This window comes from Moschus berezovskii, chromosome 7 (genome assembly GCF_049115385.1).
Source record: "Moschus berezovskii isolate FMDL1 chromosome 7, NW_MosBer_1.0, whole genome shotgun sequence".
Lineage (NCBI taxonomy): Eukaryota > Metazoa > Chordata > Mammalia > Artiodactyla > Moschidae > Moschus > Moschus berezovskii.
In genome coordinates, this window is record NC_142466.1 from 97,446,561 (window position 1) to 97,456,223 (window position 9,663).

Consider the following 9,663-nt stretch of genomic DNA (forward strand, 5'->3'; position numbering starts at 1 on the left):
CAGGGAACAGCTACCTCAGCTCCAAGCAGTCGTACTTCCCCACCCCCACACAGCCCCATAAAACCCCACAAGACTCCTCCTCAGCCCCACAAGATCCCCCAGCCACCCCAAAAAGACCCCAAATGACCCCCCCAACAAGACTCCACACCACACTATCCCGCATAATGCCCAACATCCACCACCACCTCTTTAACACTTGAACCTCTCACTTCATTTCTTGTTCCTAAATTTGAGAAGACTACTGCACTTGGAGGGGATGGTGAGTGTCAGTGCAGGGAGGAGAGGGGCAGGAGTGGGAAAACCATGGAGAATTTGCGGGAGAGCAGAGGGAGCTCTGTACACGTGTGGACATGGATTTCTGGAGAAACACTTTAGAATGGGAAAAGCTCAAGTGTTAATATAGGAAAGTGTGCATCAAAGCAGAAATGAGGTGACCAATGGTTCAATGCCACAAAAGGACACATCCAAAGCTCAAAGGATCTGGATGTCTGCTCTGGGCCAAGCCCTGCCCTTGTATTAATTGGTCCCCATAATTGTTCTTATCACCATTTCTCCAAGAGTGGAGGCCAAGCCGAAAAATCCCTTTAAAGTCACAGTCCTGGAATCCAAGGCAGTTTGGGCAGTAAACTGCTGCCCTTTTTCCTCCTCTGAAACAGGCTCTGAGGGTGTTTATAACCAATACAGTGGCTGAGCCCACATGTGCTACTGGGCAGCTGAATGTGGCAAGTCCAAACTGAGATGTGCTGTGACTGTAAAACACACCCTGAATTGTGGGGTTGTTTTGTTTGCTTGTTTTTTCTTTTTTTGTCCCATAGTGTGGCATGCAGGATCTTAATTTCCCAACCAGAGATTGAACCCATGCTTCCTTCAGTGGAAGCTTGGAGTCTTAACTACTGGACCTCCAGGGAAGCCCCAGCACACTGCATTTTGGACACTCAGCACAAAACACACGATGTGAAACAGCTCTGTCCAAGAAAAAAATACTCTATAGTCAATCTAAGAAATAAATGGAAAATTTTATTCAAGCCAATCTGAGGATTACAACCCAGGAGACCATCTCTCAGAAAACACTGAGGACTGTTCCACCCATTAGAGCTCAAAGATCCATTAGAGGTCAAAGCACAGTTATATAAGCTTTTGAAACAAAGGGTGATACGTAAGAGAAACATAATGATAGTTTACATGATCTAACAAGGCAAGTAGTGAGTCATCATGACCCCTTACAGAATTGAGAAAGGAATGTTATCTCCTAAGGAGTTACCTTGCTGGCACTGACAGCAAATTGGTGGGGTTTTTAGTTAATTTTTTTGTTGGTGAGCAGGCATTCCTGTGTCTTCTAGATTTTCTAAAGAGATCTAATCTGTGTACAGTGCAGATGCACAATGCATATGAAGGGGAGGAAAGAGTGACTCAAACAGCAGATAAAATTTTAGGTTCAATTTTTCTTGTCCTGCCTTAAAATAATTTGTTTCATCAGCTCAGTGATTTTTATATGCATCACACAGTCAAAACAACATTTTTGACATACTGGGCAAAATAAAACGTGTTAGTAAAATCAATGTCACCCATTTCTTCTTACCTTTTTAATGTGGTTACTATAAAATTTAAAACCACCTATGTGGCTCACATTATATTAAGAGTCTGTGCCATTAATTGCCATGCAGTCCCTCTGCACCTATGATGTGCCAGATAATGGGCAAGATCCTAAAGATAATTTATGAACAAGACAAACAGTATTCCTCTGTGGCTTCTAGAAGCTTCCACGTTCCTCATGGGAGAAGGCCAAAGCTTCAGATTCCTTTAGAGCAGAGGCCCCCAAACCCCGGGATCTAATGCCTGATGATCTGAGGTGGAGCTGATGTGATAACAATAGAAATTAAGTGCACAATAAATGTAATGCACTTGAATCATCTGGAAACCATCCCAACCCCCTTCCCCCACCCCACACCCCACCCCCTTCACCCTCACACTTGTCTATGGAAAAACTGTCTTCCACAAAACCAGTTGTGCCAAAAAACACTGTGGACTTCTGTGTTAGAGAATAACAGGGAAAAAAAATTTTTTTTAATTTAAGGAAGTTTATCTTTACCTCCAAAGACATTTGACACGTTGGTCTATCCCAGATCATGTTTGTTTATTATTCAATTGAAGTGTATCAGACACTCATCACTCATAAATTAATGTTTTCCCATAAAAAATGGCAGACTTTGTAACATAGTTGTGAATACTTGTCGATTATTTGAGATTAGTGTTTCAAGAATCATGCCAACCTTTTTTTTTTTTAAAGCATAACAGCAATAGATGGAAATAGAGAGAGAAGGGGAAAAAAAAGATTGCGTGTGAGAGGGAGATGAAGTTTGAGGGTGATTGAAAGGGAGTCAAAAAGAGTCCATTCATGAGTGTCTTCATGATTCAGGCCCTCAGGACCACACTTGGCTAAAATAAACTCCATGGAACTCCCCTGGTGGTCCATTGGCTAAGCTTCCAAGTTCTCAACGCAAGGGACCTGAGTTTGATCCTTGGAAAGGGAACTAGATCCCACATGCACAACTAAGACTTCACATGCTTCAGCTCAAGACCCTGCATGCCCCAACGAAGACCCAGCCCACTAAATAAATATTTTTAAAATAATAATAACTAAAAGAAAATAAAATGAACTCCATCAACTTTTATTTTGTCTCTCTCCCCCCTCCCCCACCCCCCTGATCTCCCTGTCCTTCCAATCCCTGTGACATTAGTGTTAGTCACTTGGTCATGTCTGACTCTTTGTGACCCCATAGACTGTAGCCCACCAGGCTTCTCTGTCCATGGGATTCTCCAGGCAAGAATACTAGAGTGGGTGGCCATTTCCTTCTTCAGGGGATCTTCCCAACCCAGGAATCCAGCTGAAGCTCCTGCACTGCAGGCGGATTCTTTACCCTCTGAGCTACCAGGGAAGGTCAGATAGATTTTGCTGTGAATCTGGCTCCTCCCTTCCACAGCTCCCTGAAATGGAAAGACTTAGAAGACCTCTCTAAACTTCATTTTTCATATGTGAGCAACAGAAGTAACTAAATTTGCTGCCTCACCGGGTTTTCATATAAAGTGCATTTCGGTAGGTTCTGGCATGTGTTACGTGCTTATTAAACATTAGCTATTTTATTTTCTTCAAAAATATGAGGACCAATGAATTAATGCTCTTATTTTATGCCTGAAATTTCCCTGATTCAGAGCTCACAGGGGAGAAAGAGCGCCTGAGCAGACAAAGGATTATGAATGATATCCTGGGGCACTCCAGGGGCTTTTAGCCAAGTCAGTTCTAGGCTAAGCAAAGGATTCAGATCTTCCTTGGTTAATTCATTAAAAATGACTACAGGGCACTTATCTGTGCTAGGGCTAATTAAGGGAAAAGACAGCAGAGGATGGAGCTGATTTGCAGCACAAAGAACCACAAAGAAATCTGGGATTAAAAGATTTAGTAGATTTGGGTGAAGGTGTTGCTATGCCTTCCAGTGGGGCTGGCAGGACTGCTGCGGACTCTGAACAAAGCTACCGAAATTCCAGACAAAGTGGGAGACTGGCTTTGGGGTATCTACTGCTTCAGCACCAATAAGAATAACTTCCAGAGGAACTTGATCTTCAATTTGGTACTTTGCTGCTGGAGTTTGGCTGGCCAGGAATTTGAGTTATATTGAACAAACAGCATCTCAGCCTGGGGTGTAACCATAAAGACATACGGAACCCCTGTGCTGTACTCGAACCTTCCAAAAACAGAGCCTTCAATCTGTGACCATCACAAGACTTGCCCTGATGGCAGCTGAAGTTTTATTCAGATGGGTACTTTACCTTCCCTGCCTGATTTACTTTTCTCTGTTGTGCCACTCAGGACACCCTTCGCTCACTCAGGTCAGCAGGCAGGCTTCAGCTAAAGTGTTATTCTCTGTTCTGTAAAGTTCTATACAGCAAGGGTTTGATCCCTGGGTCGGGAAGATCCCCTGGAGGAGGGCACAGCAACCCACTCCAGTATTCTTGCCTGTAGAATCCCATGGACAGAGTAGCCTGGCAGGCTGTAGTCCATAGTGTTGCAAAGACTTGGACACAGCTGAAGCAACTTAGCACACATACATAGTTCCTAACTTTTGTCAGGGGATGATCTTTATTCTTGTCTTGAAGAATAATTTAATTAACAAAGACTGTACACAAAGACAAAAACCCCAAAGATTTAGAAGATCTGGAGTCAAATTCATGCTCCAGCACTTATATGCCACATTCTGGGTCCCTAAATACCTTATGATTTAACTTCTCTGAATCTGGGTATCTTCACATGTAATTCTCACAACACCGCTGGTAAAACCCACTATGCTTGTAATGACGTAATAATGATGAACATTTATTGAGGACTAATGACTTATTACGCTCTCATTAAACCATTGGAGCAACCCTCTTCAGTGGGTACTAGCAATATCTCATTTGAAGAGAAAAACACTCAGCAATTGTTGCGGTCTTCAGCTGATGAGGAGCACTTTGAGAAACCCACTGCAACCACTTTGGTTTTATCCCCTGAGCTAGGCCTCTACATGTTAATATTCTAAGAGAAACTGCAGCTTCCCTAAGTTGGAGCCTTGGTCCATGGCCCTCTCCCTAGAAGTGCACACCATGGGCACTCATAGAGCTTTATTGACTTACTGCTTGATGATGCTAAGAGTGGTGGAAAGGACTTCCCTATTGGTCCAGTGTTAAGAATCTGCCTGCCAATGCAGGGGACACGGGTTTGATCTCCGGTTTGGGAAGATTCCACCTGACTTGGGGCAGCTGAGCCCATGTGCCACAACTACTGAAGCCCGAGAGCTCTAGAGCCCTGCTCCGCAACAAGAGAAGCCCCTGCTCACTGAAAGCCTGTGCACAGCAACAGAGACCCAGTACAGCCAAAAATAAATAAATTAAAAAGTGGTGGAGAGCCACTGATTCACTTTAGTACTTCAGAAAACACTGAATTTTCTGAGATAAGCAGCTATGGAGGGGAACTGGAAGATTACCAGTAGTATCTTAAAGCATTAGCTGCTATGTGTTTAACCCTCAAAAGTTCATGTATGACAGCAGCCACCCTGTTCAGCTGAGGGAACTGCAGGCACTGCAGTAGGCATTTTTCCTCTTCACAAAAAGGAATTTATAGAGTGCACTCAAGTCATCCTGCTCAGTTTCTCAGTCATGTCCGACTCTGCAACCCCATGGACTGCAGCCCACCAGCCGCCTCTGTCCATAGGATTTCCCAGGCAAGAATACTAAAGTGGGTTGCCATTTCCTTCTCCAGGGGATTTTCATGACCTAGGGATCGAACATGCAACTCTTGCATTGTCAGGCAGTTTCTTTACCACTGAGTCCTCTTGAGACCTTATCAAAAATACAGAGTCTGATTCAGTAGGTCTAGGGTGCTGCTGGGCATCTACATCACAGCAAGCTCCCAGGGGTAGACAGTGCTGCTGGCTTGCAAACCACATTTTGAGTAACCAGTCGAGAGTTTATACTTTGTTTCTCATGTGTTTCCTCCAACCCTATCCAAGCCAAGGGGCTCGACAGTTGTCTCAGAAAGTGAGTACACAGAATAGCCTAAGCTCCCATAAAGCTCCCTGTGACTAAATGAGACTTTCCATTTCCTGAGAAAGAGATCACTGTTAAATTCTGAAAGCCAAAGAAAAAGAGACTCTAGAAAGCAGCAGAAGAGTAGTGGCTCACTACTTACAAGAGATCCTCATGTGCCCAACTCTATGCAACCCTATGGACTGCAGCCCACCAGACTCCTCTGTCCGTGGGATTAAGTTCTTATTTCTCCCTAGAAACCAGGACTGCCAGAAGGTAGTGGGATGACACTGAAAGTGCTGAAAATAAAAACTGTCAACCAAGAATTCTATATCTGGCATAACTATACTTCACAAATGAAGGAGGAATTAAGATCTGCCTCACAACAAATTCTAAAAGGAGTTCTTTGGGCTGAAATAAAAGGACTCTTGAGAGTAACTTGAATCGACATGGCACCAGTAAAGATAACTACATAAGTTCAAATGACAACATAAATATATATGCTCCGTGTAATTCTATTTTTCCTATTTGATTTAAAAGACAAGTGCGTAAAGCAGTAATTATAAATCTGTATTGATGGTCACACTATGTATAGTGTGATTTGTATAATAATAACAACATAAAGGAGAGGGGAAGAAACAGAGCTATATAGGAACAAAGTTTTTCCATGCAACTGAAATTTAGTATTAATTAAAATTATTGATTGTTGGAAATTCCATGGCTGTCCAATAGTTAGGACTCCACACTTTCACTGCCGAGGGCACAGGTTCGATCCCTGGTTGGGGAACTAAGATCCTGCAAGTCACATGCAAGGCAAAAAAACCCCAAAATGTTAGATTGTTTTAAGTTAAGATGCTAGTTTTACTACCCAGAGAAACATTAAGAAAAAAAAAATTTTTAATATCATAAATAAAATGACAAGAGAATTGAAACAGAACACACTAGAAAACATGTACTTAATACAAAAGAAGCTGATAACAGAGGAATAGAGAAATGAAAAAGACATGGAAAATAAATATCAATTGGTAGATGTAAATCCTACTTCAGAAATCATTACAACAAATGCTAATGAATTAGACATTCCAATCAAAAGAGAGAGACTGACATAATGGATTTTCCCAAAAACATGATCCAATTATAAGCTGTATACAAGAGACTCTCTTTAGAAAGTTAAAAGATGAGAAAAGATACAGAATGCAAATAGTAGCCAAGAGACTCAAGTGTTTATACTGGTATGAGTCAACATAGACTTTAGGACAAAAACTGTTACTGGAAACAAAGGACACTTTATAGAGGTTTAAGGAAACAAATAGGACAATCCAATAAGACAAATGATTATACACATATATTCACTTAACAATAGAGTCCTAAAATACAGTGAAATGAAACCAGACTTGACTGAAAGGAGAAATACATAACTCAACAATAAAAGTTGAAGACATCACATTCCACTTTCAATAATAAAATAAACCAGGAAATAGAAGACTAGAACAACACTAAAGCACAATTAGATCCAACAGACATCTGTAGATAGCATGTGGTCTCTTCCTGGACCACAGATTGAACCCATGTCCCCTGCAATGCAAGGCAGGTTCTTAACCTCTGGACCAGGGAAGTCCCTGTGATTACTGTTTTAATGAATTCTGTAGGGGAAATTTTAAAATTTTAGAACAGTTTTAGATTTACAGAAAAATCACAACAATAATACAGCTTGCACATACTTCATAACCCAGTTTCTTCTATTAACACTTTGTATTAGTATGGCACATCTACAATCATTAATAAATGAATGTTGACACATTATTATTGACCGAAGTCCATACTTTATTCAGATTTCCTTAGTTTTTACCGAATATATTTTTTTCTGTCCTGGTATTCTAAGATATCAAGTTCTATTTCATTGTCATGTCTCTTCAGGCTCCTCTTGGTTATGGGCTTCCCTTGTGGCTCAGCTGGTAAAGAATCAGCCTGCAGTGCAAGAGACCTGGGTTCGTTCCCTGGGTTGGGAGATCCCCTGGAGAAGGGAAAGGCTACCCACTCCAGTATTCTGCCCTGGAGAATTCCATGGACTGTATAGTACATGGGGTCACAAAGAATCGGACACAACTGAGTGACTTTCACTTGGCTATGGCAGTTTCTCAGACTTTCCTTGTTCTTGATGACCTTGCCAGTTTTGAGGAGTGTTGCTCACCTTTTTGTAGAATGGCCCAGTTCGGGATTTGTGTGATGTTTCCTCATGATTTGATAAAGATTATGGGATTTGGGAAGGAAGACAACAGAGGTAAACTGCCATTCTCTCCACAAACCAGTAGCACATACTATCAGCACGGCTTATCACTAATAATGACCTTATCTCCTGACTGAGGTGGAGTCTTGTCAGATTTCTTCCCTGTATAGTATTTTTCAGGTGATTTCACTTGACTTTCGTTTCAGATGAGATGGGTGAATGTTATCACCAATGCAATGAACATGAACTTGGGCAAACTTTGGGAGATAGTGAGGGATAGGGAGGCCTGGCATGCTGCAGTCCATGGGGTCACAAAGAATTGAACATGACTGGGCCACTGAACAACAACAATATAGTCTTTTTATTAACTTTTCATATTGTCCTCTTTGACAGTATGACACAACATACAGCCAGCAGTTAAAAAGTGGGGGGCTATTCATGTACTGGAAAGACAACAAGTTACAGAAATGAAAATACGTAACAGAGAGAGGGAGAGGGGAAGGGAGAGAAAAGTCCAAATGTAGTACAGGGGCTCAGCCACATAATATATCACTAGACTTTAATTCCCTTTAATAGTAGGGTCAGAAAATATACTTAGGAATTGATTGATAGCCTAGACTCTGCAAAACCTGATGTTCTGAGGGGACAAGGCATCTGTAAATTTCAATAAAATTCCTGGAAAGGATTAATGCAAAATTTTCTGAAGCCACAGGAAAACATCGAAAGAAGCATGAAAATAACCCTAATATTAGGGTGACTAATACTGTGACTGTGTGGATGACAACAAACTGTGGAAAATTCTTAAAGAGATAGGAATACCAGACCACCTTACCTGCCTCCTGAGAAATCTATATGCCAGGTCAAGAAGCAGCAGTTAGTACTGGACATGGAACAACAGACTGGTTTCAAATTGGGAAAGGAGTATGTCAAGGCTCTATATTGTCACCCTGCTTATTTAACTTATATGCAGAGTACATCATGAGAAATGCTGGGCTGGATGAAGCACAAGCTGGGATCAAGATTGCCAGGAGAAATACCAATAACCTCAGATATGCAGATAATACCACCCTTATGGCAGAAAGCGGAGAACTAAAAAGCCTCTTGAAAAAAGTGAAAGAAAAGAGTGGAAAGCCTGGCTTAAAATTCAGCACTCAGAAAACTAAGATCATGGCATCTGGTCCCATCACTTCATGGCAAACAGATGAGGAAACAATGCAAACAGTGAGAGCCTTTTTTTCTTGGGCTCCAAAATCACTGCAGATGGTTACTGCAACCATGAAATTAAAAGACGCTTGTTCCTTGGAAGTAAAGCTAAAACCAACCTAGTCAGCACATTAAAAAGCAGAGACATTACTTTGCTAACAAAGGTTCGTCTAGTCGAAGCTATGGTTTTTCCAGTAGTCATGTATGGATGTGAGACTTAAAGAAAGCTGAGTGCTGAAGAATTCATGCTTTTGAACTGTGGTGTTGGAGAAGACACTTGAGAGTCCCTTGGACTGCAAGTAGATACAACCAGTCCTTCCTAAAGGAAATCAGTCCTGAATATTCATTGGAAGGACTGATGTTGAAGTTGAAGCTCCAACACTTTGGCCATGTGATTAGAAGAACTGACTCATTGGAAAAGACCCTGGTGCTGGGAAAGACTGAAGGCAGGAGGAGAGGGGGATGACAGAGGATGAGATGGTTGAATGGCATCACTGACTTGATGGACACGAGTTTGACCAAGCTCTGGGAGTTGATGATGGATGGGGAAGCCTGGTGTGCTACAGTCCATGGGGTCTCAAAGAGTAGGACAGGACTGAGCAACTGAACTGAACTGAAGGAAGGTATACCAAATTGTACAGAAATAAGGAATAGAGTAACTCTATGGCATTGATTCT

General features: G+C 41.8%; 1 pseudogene; it reads left to right on the forward strand.

Annotated features, from left to right (window-relative positions):
* The first annotated feature begins 3,481 nt into the window (after positions 1-3,481).
* Positions 3,482-3,702, forward strand: LOC148777432 (mitochondrial import receptor subunit TOM6 homolog pseudogene; annotated as a pseudogene).
* Positions 3,703-9,663: the final 5,961 nt, after the last annotated feature.